The sequence below is a fragment of the Sorex araneus genome, chromosome 4 (assembly GCF_027595985.1).
Source record: "Sorex araneus isolate mSorAra2 chromosome 4, mSorAra2.pri, whole genome shotgun sequence".
Classification (NCBI taxonomy): Eukaryota; Metazoa; Chordata; class Mammalia; order Eulipotyphla; family Soricidae; genus Sorex; species Sorex araneus.
The window spans coordinates 5,586,459-5,604,778 of record NC_073305.1 but is presented as its reverse complement, the minus strand read 5'-3'; the positions used below and the strand labels follow the sequence as shown (position 1 = coordinate 5,604,778).

Here is an 18,320-nt window from a genome sequence, read left to right as displayed (position 1 = left end):
CCTTAGGAAGTCAGCAGAAGTCACGCACCACACATTGCACACATTGCTGCCTCACTTATACATGGGGAAAGACATGACTAGTGTGGGGAACTCAGGTCACTTAGGGGAAACCACAGACTGTTCCCCGGGTCCAGCTGTGTTGAGCCAATGCTGTCATCACCGGTACGCTTATGGTCTACACATCCTGCTGCCAGGCTGAATGGAAGAGGAAAGAGATTCCAATCAACCCGACTGGAGATCATTCCAGAGCACAGACATGACCATTGCAGTATGCATCTGGAAAGTAGGTGCTCTGACCTAACTACGTATTTATCACACATTCCTCAAAATGGGGGAAAAATTCAATGAGTAGGTAGGTCCATACATTTAAGAGTAAATTTCCATGCTGTTAATAAAAAGAGCTGCTGTGAACCATCACAGGAGTGAAAACGTGACCCGTCATTCAATGCTCCTTGGGGAGCAGCTACCCATCATTAAAGGGGTCGATAGACCCCAGTGGTCTGTGCTCTGCTTCGTGAGACCCGTTCACTGTCCTCCCCTCACTTCCCTGGGCACCATCCGTATCACTATTACTTCAGGTCAGGATGCTTACGTGCATGTAGTCTAGGGACCTTCCCAAGGCTGGTCCTCTTGGGCTCTTGTTTTTCACTGAGAAATTCCTTCCCAGGGAAGCCCTCACTCCCAACTCAGATCTGGATCATGTTATTTCCATACTCCCAAAGAACTCTGTCTCGTTTGCCAAGGTGTCAAAAGTCAGATGGGCCGGACACGTAATACAATTCAGAGACGACTGCTGGACTAGAGCTGTTACTGACGGGATTCTATGGGATGTCAAAAGACCGCGTGGCCGCCCACCAATGAGATGGTCAGACTTCTTCATAAAAACCCTGAATGAATGGTTTGAGGCTCATCATGTTCCTGGAGCGAGCAGATATCATTGGGCTACACTAGTATGTGACAGGGATGAATGGAAATGCTTCTGGCACCCCCTCAAGCAAATCGAAGATCAACGGGATGACAAGTGATACAAGTGAACAAGTGATACTCCCAAAGAACAGCTTTCTTTACATCCCTGCTGTGCAGGGTTTGGGGTTAGATACTCCTGATCATGTAACTGTTTTCCTGATGTGAAGAGAAATGAAGTAGGACCCCGAATATCTGTCCAGTAGCTATACCTGCTGTACCAGCTGAGTGGACATGGAGAAAGTCCGATGGATAGACACATTGTGGTGGAATAAAGAGTTTCCTTTCCATATATCACCCCAAGATCAAATAGCTATTCTCTAGTTACCTGAGCACTTCATCAGCCCTACTGAGGGCCTGGACTCATCCCTGCTAACAGTCCCAGGGAAGAAATCAACACTTTGCCATTCCAGCAAATATGAACTTGAATGAGTGCCTCTCTGGGCACTTTCGGGAGCAGCCAGCTGCTGCATGGTGTACCGCAACTACAAAACAGGCCAGTGATACTGAATTCACAATTCTTTTGTTTCTGAGTAAGAACATGGTTCAAAGACTTAACCCCTTCTCAGGGAGAGTGTTAAACTTTGGACGCCATGCCCCACTCTGGAGAGGCTGGATGACCACCGGCCTGTATGGACCAGGACAGCCTTTGTTCCCCTCATGTCCACTGCAGTTATCACACCATTACACATTTTGCAAACCTGGCCGAGCCAGGCCAAGAGGGAAAGGCACTCAGGCCAAACCCCAGGGGCCTAGCTTTGGTTTCTGCTTCTCCACTCAGGAGAAAATCATTCTGTATCATCCATTGTGTTATGTGGTTGGGTTACGTATGCATCCCCATCAACTACATGCACATTTGCTATTGTGGGAGAGCTATGTATATACAGGCATCTGTGTGCACGCATGCATAGACCTCAACAAGGGGTACTCAGCAACGCGCACCTACAAAACTTATTCATTCTTCATTAGATGGAGCATTGATTCTTGTCATCTCAAACTCCAGCCCATTGAGACTTTGGTAGTTTGGTCTGAAAATTTAGTCAACTACTTTAGAATTCTTTGAAAATTAACATGAATGCCACCCACAAAATTTCTACTTATGCCATCCTCTTTCCATCTCACAGTAGGTCAGAAGGGGGTATCGAGACCCCTCTGTCTGCGTTCAGTTCTCATTTTCTTCTACATTCAGTTCTATGACCTTGGCCAAATTACTGCCTGCCACATCTCTAAATGTCAGGATGTTGTCTCGATGAATGAATGAGTCTGTATTTATAAAGTGTGTGGCACAGGACCCAGCCATGCTAGTCAAGTAGTTTTTAGTACATAGTGAGGATTAAGTGAAAGTTATGGACTCTCAGCCTATAGCCCACCTCCCTACCTGAACCCCCAGGGTGGAACAAAGCCTGGCTGCAGAAGAAGGCTCATCCCCTACGGACAGTTCTTATGGTGGATTGTTTTAGAAAAGTGGCATCTTTGTTCTCAGTCCCATGCTCTTGGTCTGTGCTCACTGTCAAATATGTCCTGATTGATTTGCATGTCTCACCCCATTTTATTGTATCTTCTGTGTGATGTCTTTAGAGCAGCAAAGGCTGTGGGCAATTACTATGGTCTCCCTCCTCAGTCTGGGGGTCCTGGCAAGCATGTAGCTGTGCTGAGAAGAAACCACTCCTCAGGCTGGCCCCTGCCTCTCCTATTCTGGAGGGTGAAGGACCCACACAGAATAACCCCCCTCGCCACCAATGCTCCCTGGACCAGTTCTGTGGTAAAACAAGGATAAGGAGTACAACTTTGGGATCTCCAAATGCCTTGATCAATGAAATCTTAATTTTAGCATCATCTTAGTCTCCCTTCCTCCCTCCCTTCCCCTCCCTCCCTCCCTCCCTCCCTCCCTCCCTCCCTCCCTCCCTCCCTCTGTCTCTCTCTTTCTCTCTCTCTCTCACACACACACACACACACACACCTTCCCCCTCTTTTCCTCCAGACTGTACAGGGGGCTTACTCCTGGCTCTGTGCTCAGGCATTGCTCCCGGCAGAGCTCAAAGAATCATATGGGGTGCCAGGGATATCAAAGAAAACCTGTATCAGCCATATGCAAGGCAAGAGCTTTATCCACTCCCTATCTCTCTGGTCCAGGTGTGACTTTTCTAACACTCCCCTTGTGCCATTCAGCTGTCATAACCAAAGAGTGTCTAAATAGGAATGTAGGCACAGGCCAGAAAAGAGCTTTCCATAATATTCTAGAGAAGTTTCTAGAACAATGTCTCAAACTCTGATGCATGGAATCCTTGCCTGGAGTAGTTCTCGTACTTCATTCATAAAATAAAACCAGCATCTCCTCCTCCATATTTTGCAAACCTAATTAACATCTAAAACACACTTCAAAATATGTCATATATGAGTAACTCTGAAACGTTAGCTGCTAAACTGGACACCCCTGGGAGAGAAGCTCCAGCAGGAAAGGAATTTCAAAGAAGACCATCAACTACTCCCAACTCTTACCCCCTTGGCAACCACTCTAGCAACGAACTTTTGCCCAAGTAGAAAACCCCATATAAGGTTGGGAAAGCCCTATAGAAACCAACTTGAATAAAGGAATTGTGCACATATGCTGCCTGTGCCCGTGGCTTGCTGCCAAGTACATGTGGTGCCTGAATCCCCGGGTGTGTCCCAAAGCATGAAGTATGGACGTTCATACTTTCATGTCTAATGCCAGTGTACCAAGGCTCCCTCTCCACTCTGGAGATTCTTGCATTTTCTCTCAAGCATGTTCTTTTCTCTCTCTTTCTCACCACTTCCTCCAAACTCCCAAATAAAATCTGTTATGCTTCAAAATATGTTAGCTGCAAATATACACTTTTTGTCCAATAGGGAAATGAGCTGGTTGTGATGGAGATCGAAAACAGGGCTACTGTAATGATCACATTCATATACTTTGGACTTTGTTCCAGTCCACTGATTGAATTGGTTATAGTGTCTAAAAAAATCTCTGCTATACTCTGCTTTCTCTTTAGATCATGTAAGTCTTTTGCCTTTATAAAGACCAGTTTCTTTGTGTCTCATCCGATTGAAAAGTATCAGCAGGTGCTGTGGGAAGAAGGTGCAGGAATAATCTATTTAACTGGGCTTAGGCTGGTATTGAATCTGCTCCATGCATTTTTCTCATCATGTTCCGTGAGTTCGTTGTCAGACCAAATGTGGGGGCTTAGCAGGCAATGTCACTGCTGCTTTTTCAGCCGAGTAGCGTCTCGGGTTAGCTGAGTTCTTGTCTAACTCATGATTGCTAAAATACCAAGAGAGTGGAAGACCTGTTAGTGTTCCAGAGAACACTTTGAAATTTGCAAATTCTTCTGAGTAAGCTGCGGAGTGGATTTCACTGAAGACAATTTTGAGAGACTTCCTGGCAGGCTGCTAATAGTTGTTAACACTGACAGGTTTTAAACTTTTTTGAAATCCAGAGTATTCTTCATCCTCCAGTCCAAAGAATAAAAGGCAAAGATAAAAACTTTGCAGGACCGAGAGATCTGTATGAAATGGGAACTTTCAGGGGGAAAACAACCAATTTCAGATTTTCAGGGCTCATCAAAATTGTCTCATTGTGATGTATGATGTCTTTAATAAGCGTAGGCTATAAAAACAAACTAAATATATATACATACTAATAAATGACCACCTTAATCTATATAAAATCCAATTAGGCAGAGTTCTGGGGCTATTTGGTGAATTCCATTGATATGAGATAATTGACTCAGGACCACATGCTGCGAATTCAGAGTCTTTCGTTTCTTTCTGTTGGTCTGTTCACCCCATTAAAGCTCCCCCATCTTTGATAGACCAGCAGTGGCAGCAGTTACAGAATCACCTCAGCTACGGATGAGTGAAGATGCTCATATTTCTGCCATGGAAGGGGTTATCTTTTAATGGACAGGGAAGGCGTGAGGAATTTACTACTACATAAGGGATACATTGCTTGCCTTTTTTTTTTCTCACGATGTATATATAGCACTTCTGCTTCCCGATCCTCCTGCAAAGCTCTTCCCCCACCCAGTTCTGCTTCTGCATAGCTGACACCCCATTGTCCGTCTCTCTCCTCCCTGCCAGGACATGCCGCTGAGCCCCTTCCACAGTTACTACCCCAAAGAGCACACCACCTGCTCTGCTTAAAAGGCCATCAGTCAGACTACAGTGCTTGCCTGGAAAATGCAAATTCAGCCCAATGAGGTTTACACATTTGGGAATAATTTGAGCAGAGTGTACAGAGTTTACATTTGCGGATGCGTGGCTTCTCCTGCAAGAGCTGCTGGAGGGGCATGGTAGGTAAACTGGCCCCAGGTGAGACAAGCGGGGGAAGTGCAGAGTGCTCCCACACCTGCGGGCTCCATGCCCACGATTCCACAATGACTCACAACAAGCCACACTCAGACATCTGCTTTCGTGTGAACACCTTCTGATTATGGCTCAACACCATGTTTATTGTAATCTTGCGTTTCTTAGCCATTTGGCATATGTAAAACTATACCACCGTCTTATTAGAGTCCTATACATTTTTTTTTAAGGACTGGAGCGATAGCACAGTGGGTAGGGCATTTGTCTTGCATGCGGCCAACCTGGGTTTGATTCCTCCATCCCTCTCGGAGAACCCAGCAAGCTCTGAGTCTCCCACCCACATGGCAGAGCCTGGCAAGCTCCCTGTGGCATATTCGATATGCCAAAAACAGTAACAAGTCTCACAATGGAGACGTTACTGGTGCCTGCTCGAGCAAATCAATGAACAACAGGAAGACAGTGCTACAGTACAGTGCTATATTTTTTTTAAAAAAAGATTCAGTTTTTTTTTTTTGTTGAATGATCGTTAAGAGTAAATGTTTACATGCTACCACAGAAAAGTGCCAACATCCCTCACCACTGTCCAACAAACTCTTTCAGTCCACTTAGCACTACTCCAAAAACCTCAGTTCTGGTGCCAGAGTCCAAGACATATTTCCACTTTCTGTTCTGAGCTCTGATATTTGTCTTTATTCTATTTCCCCTAATATAATGACTTCCAATTCCATCGTTGGAGGTTCTAGCGAGTGACAAGATTCCGTCATTTCTCACAGCTCGTAGCATTCGATAGTGAGCACAGACCACATCTGTGTCCACGCACCTGTTGGGCTGGTCCCAGATTTGGGCTTTTGTAAATAGTACAGCAATGAACATAGGTGAGTTTTAGGGTTCTTTAGATAGACTTGTAGGAGTGGAATTACTGGAGCATCTGGTAAATCCCTTCCCAAACATTTAAGACATCTTCATACTGATCATGGTTTTTTTGTTGTTGTTTTAGTGTGTGTGTGTTCCCACCCATTCCACCCCTGATAAATCTAGTTGTTTATTCCACTCCTTTGTCTAACACATGAAATGTTACAGGAGAATTTACTGGATAATGAACATGAGGTCTGCCACAAAATATGCTCCTATTAAGTTCTTGTTGAACAAAACATATTACTCTCAAAGCAAGAACAAGGTATGATAAATATCCTTGACATTTAATATTGTTTTAAGAAAAACTAATATTTGTCATGTTTTCATTTTGCTACTTTGCTTTTGTTATTAATCGTGTCCTCATTTCTGTCGTGGAGATAATAAGAGTGCCTCTCCCAGAAGGTCATGGGATCAGATGTGCTGAGCATCCCCAAACCTACGGCAGCAGCACGCAGCACTGAGTTATGCAGTGGTGCCGAGTTCTGCTTTATTTGTGGGCTATAGCACCAAATTCTTGTTTCCCACAGTTCTGTTCCATCTAACTTATGCTTACGGGAGAGGACCATGCCAAATGGTGCTCCAGGCTCTGCTCTCAGAGATCTTCACTGGTGGTGCTCAAGGGACCTTATGTGTTGCTGGGGACAGAAAGCAGGTCTGCTGTGTGCAAGGCAGGCACCCTACCTACTGGAATATCTCTCCAGCCCCATACAGTCATACTTTAGTATCACTGTATCACTGATATCCCATTATTAATCGATTTACTTGAGTGGGTGCCAGTAACATCTCCATTCGTCCTAGCCCTGAGATTTTAGCAGCCTCTCTTTACTCGTTCTTCCCAATGGTGCAGCATTGGAGGCTCTTTCAGGGTCAGGGGAATGAGACCCATCATTGTTACTGTTTTTGGCATATCGAACACACCACGGGGAGCTTTTCAAGCTCTGCTGTGCGGGCAGGATACGCTAGGTAGCTTGCCGGGTTCTCCGAGAGGGAGAACTAGACAATAAGAGGTTGGAGCTTCCGGGAGCTTTGTTTTATAGTCTCTGGGTTTTGGCCATTGATGGGATTACATGGCACCAGGGGCAGTTTGTGGGTGTGACTGCCTAGCTACTGAAAAATGGGGGATCTGGGTGGAGGAGGCCCAGTCCCAATCTGAGCAGGCTTGGAGATCTCAACCCTGAGTCCCACACACCTGGGTTCCTCTCCTGGTTCCTTCATGTGTGAGGCTCGTCCGAACATGTGGAGAGGGGCCTTGAGCATGACTGTGGCTGGATTCCAGAGGTCTTCAGCTGTTGGAGCCCTGCTCGGGGTGGGGAGAGAAACTCAACCTGCCCCCACTCTGAGGGGCCTCGGTGAAGACAGCGAGGTGTGGGGGCAAGAGACTCTGCATTAGGTGTCATAAGAGGTACTATATCATTGTTAGTACCACTGTATCACTGTAATCTTGTTGTTATAGATTTACTCAAGCGGGCACCAGTAATGTCTCCATTCCTCTCAGCTCTGAGATTTTAGCAGCCTCTCCCTACTCATCTTTCCCAAAGATTGGAGGCTTTTTCAGGGTCAGAGGAATGAGACCTATCATTACTGTTTTTGTCATATTGAATACAATACGCCATGGGTAGCTTGCCAGGCTCTGCCTGTGCGGGTGGGATACTCTTAGTAGCTTCAAGGCTCTCTCTACATACATATATATATATTACTCTCCATGATTTGTTGCCTACTGTCTGAACTCCATCAATTATGGTGTGGGTAATTATGGAAAATGAGTAGAAAGTGTCTTATGTCCAGAAAGTGGCCTGGAGCATGGAGGCGCTTGGGTAGTGGAGGCCGGCTACTGGGGCTGGGTCCCTTGGGGTGAGAAGGGTTCTCACCCATCCCTCTCTGGGGCACCCTGAGTGAAAACAGCCTGATGCGGAGTCTGGTGGCATGGCTATGGGGGCCTCATGTTATACTCCCGTCTGGGAGGAGCAGCCATTGAGATCTGGAGGGTGGCTGATGAGGAGATTATCTGGTACTGGCAGGGTGTGGCAGGGTGTGTCTGATGGGTGTGATCCCTGAGTCACTGAAGATTGGGGGATAGCAGGCAGAGGATCTCTGCTTCCGGTCCATTGAGTCAGGAGTCCAAGGATACAAAGTTCCACATTATCTGGGTTCTGTGGGACTTCCTTCATGCATGAGGTTCGGCCGGAGGATCTAGAAAGCGGCCTGGGGAATGGAGGTCGGCTGCTCGGGCTGGGTCCCTTGGGGCGGGGAGGGTTCTCATCCGCCCCCACTCTGGGCACCCCGAGTGAAAACAGCCTGGCGCAGAGTCCACCATACTTTAGTATGTTTCAAAATGATAATCTTGCATATGAAACCCGCAGATGAAAAACATTCATGGAAACCTCCTCACTGAGAGCCAAAGTCCTTTTTTTTTCTGTAACTGATAATTTTAGAAGAAATAAATTCTTCTGTTTTCACGTTAGTTGAGGAGAAATAAGAAATACTTACGTTAACAGATGAGACTGGAGAAGGAGAAGAAGGTTTTTCATAGAGCCTCCAGGTGGAAAGAGAATTTATACGATTTTTATAACATCCCAGAGTTCAGGCATAAGAAAAGGTGCTGGCATGGTCACCATGGAAAGGAAGGGTATGGTGTGATTTGACGACTGTTTGGAACATTCATGGAGCTCTAAGGGTTCTGGGCTATTCAGAATCTTAGTTTCTCTCCTTAATACCCACAACCCATGCTTTCTAGATAGAAACCACCTGGTTTCCAAGAAATAACATATGGGGACCGGAACACTGTGTCCCTTTAGGTCCTTCAAGGTGTTGGCTTCATGGTGTGTCATCCATGGGAGAATGATGGAAAGTAAGAGTTTGAAGAGAGGAGATCTGAACTTAAGAAGAATGGTGCCTCAATTGTGGAGTGTAAAATAACATAACACGAGACCGACACCCAAGGATAGTAGACAGAAGGGTCAGGAAGATTGCTTCATTGTTGGAAGCCTGTCTCATGAGCAAGTGGGGAGAGGAAAGCTGGAATGGAGAAGGGATCACTAAGAAAATGATGGCTGGAGGAATCAGTCAGGATGGGAGATGTGTGCCGAAAGTAGATAAAGGACCAAACATGATGACCTCTCAGTATCTGCATTGCAAACCATAATGCCCAAAAGTAGAGAGGGAGTATGGGGAATATTGTCTGCTATGGAGGCAGTGGGAGGGTGGGAAAGGTGGGGGTATACTGGGGATATTGGTGGTGGGGAATGTGCACTGGTGGAGGGATGGGTGTCTGATCATTGTGTGATTATAACTCAGACATGAAAGCTTGTAACTATATCTCACGGTGAATCAATAAAATTAACAAAAAGAAGAAGAATGGTGCCACGAATTAACAAGATCTTCATTGTTAAAACTGGTAATTTGGGATTGGATACTTGCCTTGCATGCAGCTGACCCTGGTTTGATCCCCTGCATCACATACGATTCACTAATTCCAACCAAGAGTAAGTCCTGAACTCCACTGGGTGTGGCTCTCAAACTTAAAACAGCAACAATAACAATCAACTGGTCATTTTTAGTTGTTATTAAAACCTTATCAACCTTTTCAGCTTGTTCAGTTTTTTTGTTTGGGGACCAGCTCCTGGCTCTGCATTCAGGGATAACTCCTGATGTCTCAGGAGGACCATGTGGGGTGCAAGGGATTGAACCTGAGTCAGCCTTGTATAAGGCAAATGCCCTCCCTGTTGTACTATCGCTCCATCTCATGCGTTGTCCAGTCTTAACGTTAAATGGTTGCTGGATAATGCTGGGCATCCCCCTTGCCTCTGGCAAATGACAGAGTTCAGAGTTCAAACCTTGTAAATTTGATCTTTGTATATCCCGTGTCAAGCCCTATCTCATGCTATAGCTTGTCACTGAAAACCAAAGGGAATCAATGATTGTCACAGTTGATGCCCTAATATGACAACTCACTTCCACTCTCCTGTGTAGAAATACCATCTTTGAATTGGAGCTGGATGGAGGGGTAGGAGGAGAGATAAATAGAATGATGCGGGATGTAATGACACTATTGCACATTAACTAGTATGGGGCAGTTTGGAGCATGGGAATTTCACATCAAATCACAAGGTCAGCAATCCAGTGAATGCTGGATAAGATGCAGTTTCCAAAGTTTAGTGAGTTTGGGTTTTGTCATTGAATTTATATTATCACCATAATAATTATCAGCTATTTTCAGTGCTGGGGATGGAGCTCAGGTCTCACACATGAAGGAGTTTTAATCATTGACTGTCTGGGTAGATAGGACCAGAAGTCCACCCACGATCTCTTTCTGAATTTGGATGAATATGGGACAAGCCTTCAAGCCCTCAGCGTGAATGCAAAACGCATTCTAGAGGACGAGATAAATGACTTTCATGATCAAATCTCCATTTCACCTCCATCTCCATACCTGGCTCTCCATCCCAGACTCCTTCGGTGTGTCTATGCATATGTAGTATAATTCAAGTGTTGTAGTCATTCCCTTCGCTCATGGCTTAGAGAGAGTCAGGACTTTTTTCCTCGCATGCCATCCTGATGAGTGGAATGCTATCGCTATGGCCAGTTCTTGCAAACACATCACTTCTGACCTTGCTGGACACATAGAAACACAGCCCACACAGGCCAATACATAGATTATTTTCCCTCCACCAGCCCTTTGACATTTGATTTTGTCTTCACAGTGTCCCCCTCCAACTCCAAAAGAGCTTTCTTGTCTGTAGTCAGTATTGGCAACTTTTGATTTGCTTTCTTTGCCAAGGACACTTACTTCTTGCAAATTGGAGAATAATTTAAATCTTAGGTCTTTGCTTCCAGTGATTTTGCATCCAGAGCAAACACTTGCCCTTTTAGTTTGCCTCAAGGTCTTGATTTCAAGGGTTTTCTTTACCCCCTTTCAGAAAAGTTTGGGACTCAGTTTTGCTTTTAGCAAAAAAGGTTGCAGATTGTGATAGCCTTGCTTTGTGGACCTGGCCAGAAAGTTCAGTGGGTAGAGCACTTGTTTTTCATGTGATCAACCCAGGTTCTATTCCCTCCCCATGGTCCCCTGAGCCCTATGGACTCAGAAGTAAGCCTTGATCATGGCCAGGTCCCTCCCTCATCCAAGAAAAAATCTGGCTTGTTCCTTGTTAGGAAATACCAGACAATTCACCATGACGTTCAATGATACTGTGAGCTTGCAAGTGAAGGAGTGGAGTGAAGGAGTCTAAGTGAAGTCAAGCTCATTTCTAAAGTTTCCATCTGAAAGTCAGTGATGGAAGTGCAGAGCTGCCTAAAGCCATCTTTCTAGTTTTCTGAACATAAAAAAGAGTCAAATGAAAATATGGATGTGCAATTAATGCTAAATGCTAAGAGACAATCTTTGCGCTTCTTGTGTTATAAGCTGGACTTGTAAAGAGCTCATTGAGATGAGACCCAAGAAAGTCATTTACAGGAAGATAGCGTCTGACTTTTTTCAAAGGAATGTATGTTCTTATCTCCGTTTTTCAAAGTCATTGCTGATGAACTTTGGTGGGTTTTGATCATCATAATAATCTACTCTATCTTCCTATTATTTCTAGCTATGAGTTTTGCAGTGTCTCATCTGTTCCTTTTGACTTTCTCTCTCACGTCTTACCCCTGAGCTAGGGCAAAGCCCATCTTGTCCTATGGTTCTTCTTCGCTGTTGGCATGAGCTCAGAGTGCCCAGTGCCATATTGAAAATCTGCTTCTCCATCACCGACCAGGTGTTGATATGTCTGTGGGTGGGGTCAGGCTTCCCAACTGTGCCGTGAGACCAGTTAGTTAAGAGTGGCCTGACGGAGGGTCAAACTCATCGTGACTCCAACCCAGGCAGCTGAACTGACCATCCTGGGGTGTCTGTGAGCTCTGATCCCTCACCAAAACCCTGGTGCTACAGTAGCTTAAACCCCAAAGGCACAAAAATGCGAATAAACCAGCCAGAGGCACAAATAACACCAATGAACTCAGTCTCCACCCCTACTGGGTTCTGAGCCCAGACTGGGAAAGACCCCCAGGAGAGAGAGTGAATGAGGAAATGTGGCCAAGACAGGGCGAGAGCCCGTGGACTTTTATTGGGTTATTGTGTGACAGAGGTGGAGGGGAGAGAAGATGGACTTTAGGCAGTACGCAGGGCAGGCCCAGGTCCAAATGCAAGGGCTGAAGGCATTAGTGCAACTTGGATCCTGAGTGCCAGGGTTCACCGGAGCCAGCCTGGGGCTCTCCAGAGCTGTACCCGCTGCTGCTAGAGAACAGGTGGTGCTTCGGTCCTACCTGGGCTGTGCTCTCCCCGGCCCCCACCACGGTTTCATCTTTACAAGATGCATCTTCCTTTGCTTTTGTTTCCCAGTCTGGGACCCGAGCTCTGTGCTTTGCCAAAGTACTCTCTCCAGCCCCTTAAGTCCCTGTTTGACCCGGGTCCATGCTTGACACTCTCTGAGACCCCTGCTCAGTCCAGAGAAGCTTTTCCTGGGCCCTGTAGGTGTCTCTACACCGGAACACAGAAGACAATTGTGCTGGAACTTCACAGAGTTGCATGAATCTCTCTCGTCCTCCTTCAGATGGAGACACAAACCTCACCACGGTCAGGGAACCCTGCAGAGACCTCGTGCCTCCCTGCACCTCTCTGATTCTTTCAAGGCACTGCTTTCTGTCTCCCATTCTCCACCCCCATGCATGCCCTTCCCGTAGTGTTAGATGCTGTTCCCTGGCCACTTCCTGTCTTTTTTTGTCTTTGTTTTGGGCTTTCAGGGATTATAACTGGCAGAGGTCAGGGGGTCAGGGGATTATGTGTGTTGCCTGGAATTGAACCCTTGTCAGCCATACAAAAGGCAAGCTCTCCACCCCCTCCCGCCTCCCCCCAACCATCACACACACACACACACACACACACACACACACACACACACACCCCTACTATCACTCTGATTCCACTTCCTGTCTCTGAGGTCTCATTGTCACAACTACACCTAAAAATTATAGCCTCCCTCATCCTCCCCCCCCTTTTTTTTGCTAATAAAATATAGTGCATCCTTAGCATTAATGGCATTTGTGATTATTCATTCATCTGCATGTTTAATTAGTGTCCCCTCCCTAGATTATTCCCTGGAGGCACTGCACAATCTGTAGCATGCCTCTGGATCACTGCAAGTCAACTCAAAGCAACTGAACAAAGGAATAAATATCATCCAGGAAATATGGACAGGCTGGGCCAGAGTGCAACCTCCATGACAAAGGCTCTCGGGGCACGTCTGGATGGAATGCGGGCACGGCAGCTGGCCAGGAGCCATGGGCCGCCCAGCCCCCCATGGAGTCTTTCAAACACACAGCACAGAGGCTCAGAAAGTGACCCCGTGATGGCCTCTGTCTTTCAGCATGGTGGCCTGGAAGAGTCTTGGCAGTGACCAGATTGAAACTCAAGAACGGGGTCCATACTAGCTACCCGCCTGTCCGGGGTACTGGGTCTGCATGGACTCAGCCCCATCTCTCCAGCCACGTTGCTCTCTGGTCGTGTCAATGGACTCCCTCCTCTCTCTCACTGCCGTGATTCTGCTCTGGCCTGTGGTTTATGGGGCTAATGGAGGGGAGGGAGGAGCCAACAGCGGGGACCAAATCCAGCAAAAGAGGAGCCGGCCAGAACAACTCACATGGGCGGGAGGTAAGGACAGAGAGAGAGTGAGTGGATCCCAGGGGACCACGTGGGACCCACCTGGAGACTGGGTACTGGCACAGTGGCCCCTTCCGCCATCGGACAGATTCAAGCTAGACTTAGCGCACTTTCCCGCCTCCACCTCCCAGCAACTCACCTCCCTGGCTGGGGTGCTGGCCTGGCCATGTCCTAGAAGAACCCCACTCTTCGAACCACCTATGCATGCTCCCTCTCCCTACAGGCTCCCACCCCCGCCCCATTCTGCCTGCTTTGCACCGTTCTGTGAATTCCCATAACCCTCGACCCCAGCAGGGCTTCTCAGCCAAGACTTTCCAGGTGAGACTAGCGGGTGTGATCTCAAAGCGTTACCTCGGGAAGCACCATTCATTGATGGGCTCAGGACCCCATCCGTGTCTGCAACCTGGAAGCAGATGCAGTTAGGGCAGTGGGTGTTGGGGTGTCCAAAGAGAGGCAGAACGGCAGGCCCCCAAGGAGAGAGGGGGTGCACTGCAGCCTGTGGCTCAGTCCTGTCCCTGGAGTATCCCCGAGACCAGCCAGAGGAGGCAGTTGGGGCTCCTCTGGGTTTCATTACCTGAAGGAGATTTCTGCTCCCCCTGCTGGTCGGTGCCTGCCTCTCACCGACTCCTGTCACTGCTTCGGGAACAAGGACACATAATGACCAATAATGACTCCTCCAGAGCTGCAGCAGTGCCAGCAGAGCCCTGGCCGTGCCCCGGGGGGAAGGACAGGCTGTGCTTTCCAGAAGCCTGGCTGACACCCAGGATAGCACCTAATTGTCTCCTCACAATGGGAAAAAGATGAAATGGTTGCCATGGCAACCCTGTGAAGAGTTCAGCCTGCGAGAGGCTGGGCTTCGCTTTTTGACAAAACTGCTGACTTTACTGAGACCATCTCTGCATTTTGTTTTTGCAGTTTTCTCCCTCCTGGGTGGATGTTTCTTTTTCCTGATTACTCCTCAATATCAGGGAAAAGATCCATCTTCCCGGGGGGTGGGGGGCGTCTGGGCTCCCCAGTGACAAGAAGAGCCAGAGGGAGAGGAAAGCATCCATAAGGAAGAGAACGTGGCAATAGGAGGCCTGTGGATGGGCCGAGGGTCTGCGGGGGGCCCTGGTATCACATCTGTCTCCCGGGCTTGCACTCACCCGAAAGAATTCCCTCCACCCAATCAGGAAGGAACTGACATGAGCACAGCTGGAGCCGGGCACCCCTCTGGACTGTGGGCCTCCAGAAATTTCGAGTATCCCCTCCACCCTGGAGGCTGTCCCCTCACCTGGCCATAAACACACTTGGGCTCCCTACCAGCCTTTATGGGTCAGCTGATGGCTAGCTCCAGGCCTTTGCCATGATAAAACAAACCAAACCACGCCACCTTCTATATTTTTATTTATTTATTTATTTATTTATTTTTTGCTGTTTGGGTCACACCCGGTGATGCTCAGGGGTTATTCCTGGCTCTGCACTCTGGAATGACTCCTGGCGGTGCTCAGGGGACCATACAGGATGCTGGGAATCGAACCCGGGTAGGCCGCGTGCAAGGCAAACGCCCTACCCGCTGTGCTATTGCTTCAGCCCCACGCCACCTTCTTTAGAAAGTTTGAAGAATCCTGTAAAACACTTGTTGAGCATGGCTGTTCCCTCATCCCCATAATATATCTAGGCTGCTGCATACATAGGACCTTTCTAACGCAGGGATATCAGTCTCTAAGGCTATGGCTTCAGTCCATAAAGAACAGGACACTTGGAACAATTCTAAGGAAAGGGGAGAAATGAGTCTGTCGGCCTGTGGGAGCAGCACATTACTGAGGGAGGGTCCCTCCACTGAGGTCAGATATCCATAGATGGGGGTCCACAGAAGGTTCGAGAAAGTTATCTTGTCTTCATGCACCGAGAAGGTTGCCACCTTTAAGGTAAGGACGCCATCACTACCACCAGCCTCTGAGGTCTACAGAGATGGCCAAGCAGGAAAATCTTCCCCAGGAAATGCTTCCTCCTCTCTATCAGGTTCATCTTCTCCCGTGTGGCCTCGCTGTCTGCTGCTGCAGCCTTGCCATTACATTTGCCACCACTGCACCTAGTTATGCTCTTCCCACAGGCCCCTGCCTGTGAAGTCTGCTGGAATCTGAGATAACGCCTCTGGACGTCAGGAGGATGGAAAACAAGGTCCTTTCTCCTCCTGAAAACACCTTTCATAGGGCTGACAACACAAATGTGGATCCTCCTCACTAAGAAGTGAGGTCTTGTTACTTCAGATCGAACCAGCTTTATCAATTTTGTCCATTTGTCCATTTGTAAGCTATGAATCAATCTATTTGATAAGCCTCAATACTCACTAATCACAGATTCCCTCTCTGTAACAGCATTTACTGTGTGGGAAAGGTGGGCACCCAACTGTCATGTTCTACCGGGCTGGATGCATTTCATACTCAGAGGACTCACGTCCCATAGCCTGCTTTTTTTTTCCCTTTCAGGAGCTCTGGAGCATTGCAGAGGTGACTGTTAACAAAACAAACTGAGCACTGACGAGACCCTAAGTTGCCACCCACGAACGGCTCCTGGATCCTGAATGGCCATGATTCCAGAGGCACACAAACCAGTCTCGGGACCCAGCAGCTTTTGGCAGAAATGCATCTGGACTGTGCATTAATCTACGGCACCGTGCCACCCCAGGTGGGGAAAGGTGTTGTCCCTTCTGCCTTTTCCCCCAGCAGCACAGTGGCTGCCATCTTTCAGAGCCTATTAGAGAGCCAGGTACGAGACTGCAGTGATGAGACACATGGGGCCTCACAGGATGGGGGGTGGAAACAGCCCTTCTCCCCACCCTGACGAGAACCTGAGTTGCCGCCCACAAACGGCTCCTCCAGCTCCTGAACGGCCATGATCCCAGAGGCACACAAACCAATCTTGGAACCCAGCGGCTTTTGGTAGAAATCCCTCCAGACTTACTAAAATACCAGAAATCCAAAATTGCGTGGCCACAATAGCGGCCACGTTACATCATATGCTCTTCAAAAATCAGCAATAGAAGACAAATTATCTAATGATGGCTTTTCAGCAGGTCTGATTGTTGGGGAAAATTCCAAATAATAATGGTGGGTCTTTTGTCGAGATATTGAATATAATCAAAGTAGAGAGAGAGAGAGAATAAAGTGGAAATCATCTGCCACACAGCAGAGGGTGGGGTGAGATGGGAGGTATACTGGGGTTCTTGGTGGTAGAAAATGTGCCCCGGTGAAGGGATGGGTGTTTGATCATTGTATGATCGATACTTAAACTGAAAGCTTTGTAACTGTTCTCACGGTGACTTAATAATAATAATAAAACAACAACAACAACAAAAACCCACACCTGATCACCATAGAAGTCACAGAAGATGCTGGAACAGACACTGTCTTCTGCTTCATCCACTGCAGCCCTCATTGTCCTCCCATCAGAACTTCACCTCCCCAGGCTGCACAGTGTCTTTCTAGAAAGTACCGTGTCATTGAAATCACATGCCGCCCAGGCGCTCAACCACACAAGGGCTCCTCAGCCCTGGGCACCCAAGAATGTCTAAGTAAATTTGTAGACTACAAATTACTGGGAAGCAGGAATATATTTTTTTTTTGTGCATGGGGAAAATGGCAAGATTCAGCAAGCAACAGCTAATGTTCACCTCATTTGGCTTGAATTAGAGCAGGTCTTAATTGAAGACAGCGAGATAGAAAGATGAGCGGTACAGACAAAGGAATATTGTCACTGGGTTGAGAAATCGAAATTTCGTTTACTATACTAAAAAGCGTTTGGCAGAAACTGAAAAAAAAAATCTTTGCTTAAAATCCTAAGATATGTTTGACATAAAGTACTCTTAGCATTATATTTCTATAAAATGGTCATGTTAACCTTTGAAAATGTTCCCTGCTTTACTTAACTAGTCATAAATTTTTTAAAAATTAGCCAAAAAGAATGAAGCTGCAATGATTGTAGACAAAAGCGGGTGAGAAATTGTTGAACAAATAGAGCCTCTAAAATTGAATCTGACTCACAGAGCTTATGGTAACAACCTGATAACTTCATTGTACTTGGTGTTTGCCATTCTGTGTACTATATTATAAACAAAAATATGGATTTTCCCAAAATAGGCTATCACTGTTACAGAAACCTTTCATGACTGTGCATCCAGCATGAGTCACAGGAAACACTGGAAAATTCACTTTCCATTGTCTTGTCTCTGAAAATGGACTCTGGCCAGTTCCACAAGATTTCATCCATCTCCACTAGAGCTGGTACTCACTAAATATCACAGGTGGAATGACTGGGCAAGATCACATAAAATCAGTCAAAATTACTACCGCATTCATCCTAGACAAAAAGCTGTCAAATAATGGCAAGAGAACCCAGCCTCCTTTTCCACAAGCTTAAGAGTTTCCCACATCAAATGTTGTCCTGATACCCGTCA

General features: G+C 46.9%; 1 protein-coding gene across 3 annotated transcripts in view; it reads right to left on the bottom strand.

Annotated features, from left to right (window-relative positions):
* The window catches only part of GRM7 (glutamate metabotropic receptor 7), an 862,221-nt gene that overhangs the window by 42,765 nt on the left and 801,136 nt on the right, over nucleotides 1-18,320 (bottom strand). The gene's annotated exons all lie outside the window — the stretch shown is intronic.